This window comes from Pyrus communis, chromosome 1, assembly GCF_041283825.1.
Source record: "Pyrus communis isolate YQ-2024b chromosome 1, ASM4128382v1, whole genome shotgun sequence".
Lineage (NCBI taxonomy): Eukaryota > Viridiplantae > Streptophyta > Magnoliopsida > Rosales > Rosaceae > Pyrus > Pyrus communis.
The window spans coordinates 20,176,236-20,182,235 of NC_142565.1; positions in this window are offsets into that span (position 1 = coordinate 20,176,236).

Consider the following 6,000-nt stretch of genomic DNA (forward strand, 5'->3'; position numbering starts at 1 on the left):
TGTTATGCATCTCATATAAAGAACTTGGAAAAGATAATTTGGTTGTAATGCGTTTTCATTCAATCGAATGAAATAAGGAAAATTTGAGGGTTAGTTGTGCGATGCAACTAATTTGGGGCGTTGTCATTCATAGTCTAAAGGAGTAATAACTGGACATTGGTTCGTATGCATATATCATGTGTGGAGAAGGACCCTCTAACTAGCCTTTCACCCATTTATTTCACTTAAATTCGTTTTTCAAAAGTGTTTCCTATAAAGTTTTAGTTTTGAGTCTAAGATTCGTCAAAAACAATCCCCATTTTTCTTAGTCTTCATATTTGAGTCAAAACTTGTTTTCCTTGAGTCTTTTGAGTCTAGTCAAGTCCTATTTTCGTCCAAAACCTTTATTGAGTCTAAAATTGAGTCTTTTTGTGTATTGGTTGCTGTTTTAAGTGTCTAAAGTTAGTTTTGTGTCTATAGAGTCTAGTTTACTGTTTTTGAGTCTTATTTATATAGATTAGCATCCCTAGTTAATCCCCGGTCTAGAACAATCCCTACTTACATATCTACTACAATTGCCACAAATAGGGTTTAATTTGTGCGTCAAGTTAATTTTCACATCAAATTTTGGCGCCGTTGCCGGGGATTAGCAAACTTGCTAATCCCTTTTGTTTGTGTAGTGTCTTTTTAGTGTCTTTGTGTTTTCTTTTAAGTGTGCCGTGCCTTTTAAATAGATTGCTGATTTGGTTGTGTTCTTTATTTTCAGGTACTAGTTTATGACTCGTCGTTCTCAACCTATTTGTGCAAACATATTGGATTTTGACGACGATTTTGAACAAACTTTGAGAAGAAAGAGGAAGCAACCGGAACCTTATCCACCTAGTTCAAGTTCAGATTCCGAATCTGAATTTGAAGAAGAAGAAAGCATGGTGGCGGACAATCGAACAATCAAAGAACTTTCAGCCTCGGGACTAGACAATGTCGTACCTTTGTGCATTCAATATCCTATGGCCGCCCAAGGCAAGACCGATGGGTTCGAATTGAAGTCTAGCTTGTTGCATCACATTCCCAAATACCATGGTTTATCCATGGAAAATCCAAACAAGCATCTTAAGGAGTTCAAAGTGGTATGTTCGAGTATGACCCCCATCAATGTCGATGGGAACATTTTGAAGATGAAGGCCTTTCCATTCGCTCTTCTAGAAAAGGCTAAAGATTGGCTATACGAATTGGCACCCGGAACCGTCACCTCTTGGGAAAGCATGAAGCGGGCATTCTTAGAGAAATTCTTCCCAACTTCAAGAGTGATTCTTTTGAGGAAGAAAATAAGTGGCATTCAACAAAACCAAGGGGAGTTTTTTCCGGCATATTATGAACATTTCAAGACTCTAATTGCATCATGCCCTCAACATCAAATGAAGGAAGAACTTTTAATTCAATATTTCTACGAGGGGCTTCTTCCAATAGAGAGACAAATGCTAGATGCCTCGGCGGGAGGCGCTTTGGTTGACAAAACACCCATGGCGGCCAAGGTTTTAATTGCAAATAGAGCGTTGAATGCACAACAATATGAAGGTGTTGGTCAAAGAGACACCCCACAGCAGCAAGTGAATGAGGTAAGTTCCCAATCCGACATTCAATCTCAATTAGCTAATCTTACTTCTGTTGTGTCTCAGATGGCCGAAGGAATGAGGATACAAGGACCAAGTGTATGTGGCGTATGTTCTATCCAAGGACATCATTCGGACAAGTGCCCTCAATTGATTGAGAATGGGGGATGGGAAAGTGCAAATGCCATTGGATTTCCAAGCCAAAATCAGCCAAGAAATGATCCATACTCCAACACATACAATCTGGGTTGGAGAGACCACCCAAATTTCAAGTGGAGGGAGCCTCAACAACCTCCACAGCAAGGAGGCTTTAGACAACAACCCCCGGGGTTCTACACCAAGCCATTCGGCCCTAATCCAAACCAAGCACAACCTGCCCAAAACAATCAAGGTATGTCTTTGGACAATGAAACACTTCTTAAGTTACTTACCAATTTGTCTAAGGGGCAAGAGAATCAAAACAAAACCATGCAAAACCAAGAAAAAAGGGTGGATTGATGCGTTACGAATGTGACACACAAATTAAACCCTATTTGTGACAATTGTAGTAATGATGTAAGTAGGGATCGTTCTAACCGGGGATTAACTAGGGGTGCTAATCTAATATAGATTGACTTAAAAACACAAAAACTAAACTTGAAGACTCTAACAACACTACTATGACTCAAAACAGATTTGAAACACTCAAAACTGCCTAATACAGTCAAATTGACTCAAATAGAAACTAAAACTTGAATTGGACGAATTTGGAAGTGCTTGTGACTCCAAATACTTAAAAACACAAAATAAGACAGATTTGAATGACTAAGACTCAACAAAATATGGGGGGATTGTGTTTGGACGAAATTAAACTTAATGGGCAGATTGTAAAGAAAACAGATTGTAAGATAAATTCGTGATGAATCAATGGATGAGGGGATAGCTAAGGGGTTCTTCTCCACACATGAAATATATGCAACGTAAATCAATTTCCAGTTATTAATTCAATAAGTTATGAACCTCGACACTCCAAGTTAATTAGGTCCGCTTAAATTAACCTTCAGATTTCCCTAGAATCATTGAATTGGATGAATATGCATCGCAACCAAATTATTCCTAACAAGTTCTCTATATGAACAGCATGATAAAGACACAAGTTAGAATCATTACGTTCTTTGGAAATCATAAGCATCGACAAAGCATTTGTAACTATGAAAAGCATGATACTCCTGCCAGGAATCTACTTAACACGATCGTGACTAGCGACCTTCACTACTTGCGAATATAAACTCATAACGATTAGGTGAAACAAACTTATACCCTAGCACTAGATTCAAGCATGCAAATTAAGCATGCACTCTCAATCAACATACAAGAATAAGTTCTAAATCAAACGGTTAAGCAAATTGTATTCACGACTTATGCAACGATAACTGGAAGTAATCAACTTATTTCACATATATAATCATGGTTTCAAATACACCCTTAGCCAAAACGAATTTAGCCAATCATACTCAAAGCAAAACAAAGATTACATGAATTAGACATTGAAATATAAGATATAATACACCTAAAATTGTTCAACAACTCAGAATGAAGAGCCAAACAATTGCGTGAAACTGTCTCATTTCCCTTGCTTGCGGTAGATTGGATGGGATGATTTCTGGGTTGTTTGATGATGTAGAATGGATTTTGGGGGGTGTAGATGCACGGCAAGGGGTGTAGGTTGAGTGTGGATGAGTGTTTGATGGTTGGAAAGTGGTGGAGAACTCGGCAAAGAGGGTGGAAGAAGGTGGAACGGCTGCTTGTATTTCTGGGCTCTAGAATGGTGTTTTTGGGATGAATCGATGTGTGTGGAATTGAATGGATGAATTTCTGTGGTGAATGATGAATGGCTGCCTAGGGTGTGTGTGTTAGGGGGTGCGGCACACTAATAGATATATATATATATATATATATATATATATATATATATATATAGCATGGCCGAAACCCTAGCAATCAGATTTAGGGTTAACCTAGCTGATACAAGTGTTTTTGGGCCCCTAAGTTGCTGCATGGGTTTGGGAATTAAGTCCTAGCCCAATCAATCTCAGATATGGACTTATACAATCCAAATCCAAGAGAAAAAGGGCCAAATAAACTCAGAATCCAATCAGAAATAGGTTTAAGAATTTTCGTCCAAAATTGGGCCTTCTAGAAACTAAGGCCTGGTTTGGTACTGAGGTGATTCTGAAAAAAGCTGGTATAAAAAAAAGCTGGGAGCTGTTTTTGTGTTTGGTAAACATTCAGCTTCAGCTTTTTTTCACAGTTTTGGGTGAAAAAAAGCCAAAAACAAGAAGCTGCAAAACCCAGCTTTGAAAAACTGGCTTTTTTTCACATCTGTTTTACATAAAAGTTTACCAAACACTATAATACTGCTTTTTTTTTTTTCAAAAGCACTTTTACAAAAAAGTTTACCAAACACTCTGCTGCTTTATTTCACAGCTGCTTATTCTCACAGCACAGCAGAAGTAGTTTTTTTTCAAAGCACAGCAATAACAAACCAGCCCTAAGTGTCTTATGGCTGATTTTGGGTATTCTATAAGGCATAAAAAGGGGGGAAAGGTGTGGCACCCTTTTAGGGTCAGATAGGGCTTCTAGAAATTAGGTTTTTAGGTCCACTTGTAGCTAGGATTAAGGGGGAACAAGATTAGGTTAGGATAAGATAGGATAAGGTTTTGGATAATGTTTCCTCTTTTCTTGCACTTTCCTTATCTTCTTTGTCATGAACTTTCCTTTTCTGATTTGTAGCATGTTTCTAACCTCTTTTGACTCCAAATTCATCCATCCACCTTGCTCCATATACAAGCTATCCATAATAAGCCCAAAACTGCTCTAAAAGGCTTCAAAATGCATCATTTCGCCAAATACGTCTTATGAACCTGAAAACACACAAAAGAAGCTTAAAGAACTAAAATAACTAAGAACTAATAACATAAATGCACGAAAACAAGAAACTAAGTCGCATAAATATGCTCCTATCATGGATCACTTAGAGAAGCAAATTGGGCAAATTGCGGAGTTTGTAGGACAATTCCGAGACCAAGGCAAGCTCCCTAGCTCAACCATTGTCAATCCAAAGGGAGGGTTCGAATCTGCCAAGGCAATCACGTTGAGAAGTGGTAAGGAGGTTGGAACCACCCCAAAACTGTCCAAAACAAGTTAAGAAGAGGACATGTTGCTGCAAGAAGAGAAGGAACAAGGCACAAAGGCCACGACAAGGGTGGAACAAACCTTGCCGCAGCCATCTACCACCCCAAAACCGTCCAACACCCCAAAGGTAAGTTGATAGGAGCATATTCATGCGACTTAAATGGCTTGTTCTCGTACATTTACGTTATGTTTCTTTAGTTATTTTAGTTCTTTATGCTTCTTTTGTGTGTTTTCAGGTTCTAAGGGCTTAGGGAGCAAGAAAGTGCATTTTGAGGCTATTTGGAGCATTTTTGGGCATGGATTGGATAGCTTATCCATGGAGCCAAAGTTTGGACGAATTTGAAGGCCTTATTTTCACTTTGGACATAAAACAAAGGGCCTAGCCCATTCTCTCTTAAACCAACCCACAATCACTTCAAAGGCCATGCAAATCCATATTCAACACCTTAAACTACAACCATGCATCATTACACCACCTTCTCCATCTTTATTCCACATATAATTCACCTTAGCTATCACATTCACATACATGCAATTACAAAACACCATCAAAGCCGTGCTTCCCCCTTTGTTCCCACCAAACACATGCACCCAAACAAAGCCAACCTAGCTAACCCTACATGCATTTTTTATTCACTCTTCATCATTGCATACATCACCAAACACTTCCATTGTTGCCGTGCCTTTCCCTTCCATTTTCTGCACCTTTCCTCCTTGCAATTCCACATGCTTTCATCATCATAACCCACCTACAATCCACCTAATTCACAAAGCTTTTCCCAACAAACAATTTCACCAAACACATGCACCAAAACCTTCAATGCCGTGGGTTCCCTTGCCTTTCCAGCATTCCCCTTGTGCAATTCCAGCTTTCCACCCACTTTCCTAGTTGTTTTTCACATGCATTGCAGCCACATTCTCACCCACTCTCTCCCTATATAAACCACACACACTTCATTCATTTGTCATTCATTCACTCCCCATTCACTCTTCCATTTCTGTGCAGTTTTTCTCCTCCATTGCAGCCACTATCCAACCACTTCCCATCCCTCCAAAACACTTCACATAATCCCCAAAGCTCACCTTAGACCTTGTGCTACAACAACGAGGAAGAGAAGAGTGCCTAAACGTTCATACAATTCAAGTTTGAGTTGTTGGAATGTTTAGGTGTTTCTTTGATTTCAATGTTTAAATTCAATTTTCTTTGTTTTGTAATGGAAGAGAAGAGTGCCTAAAC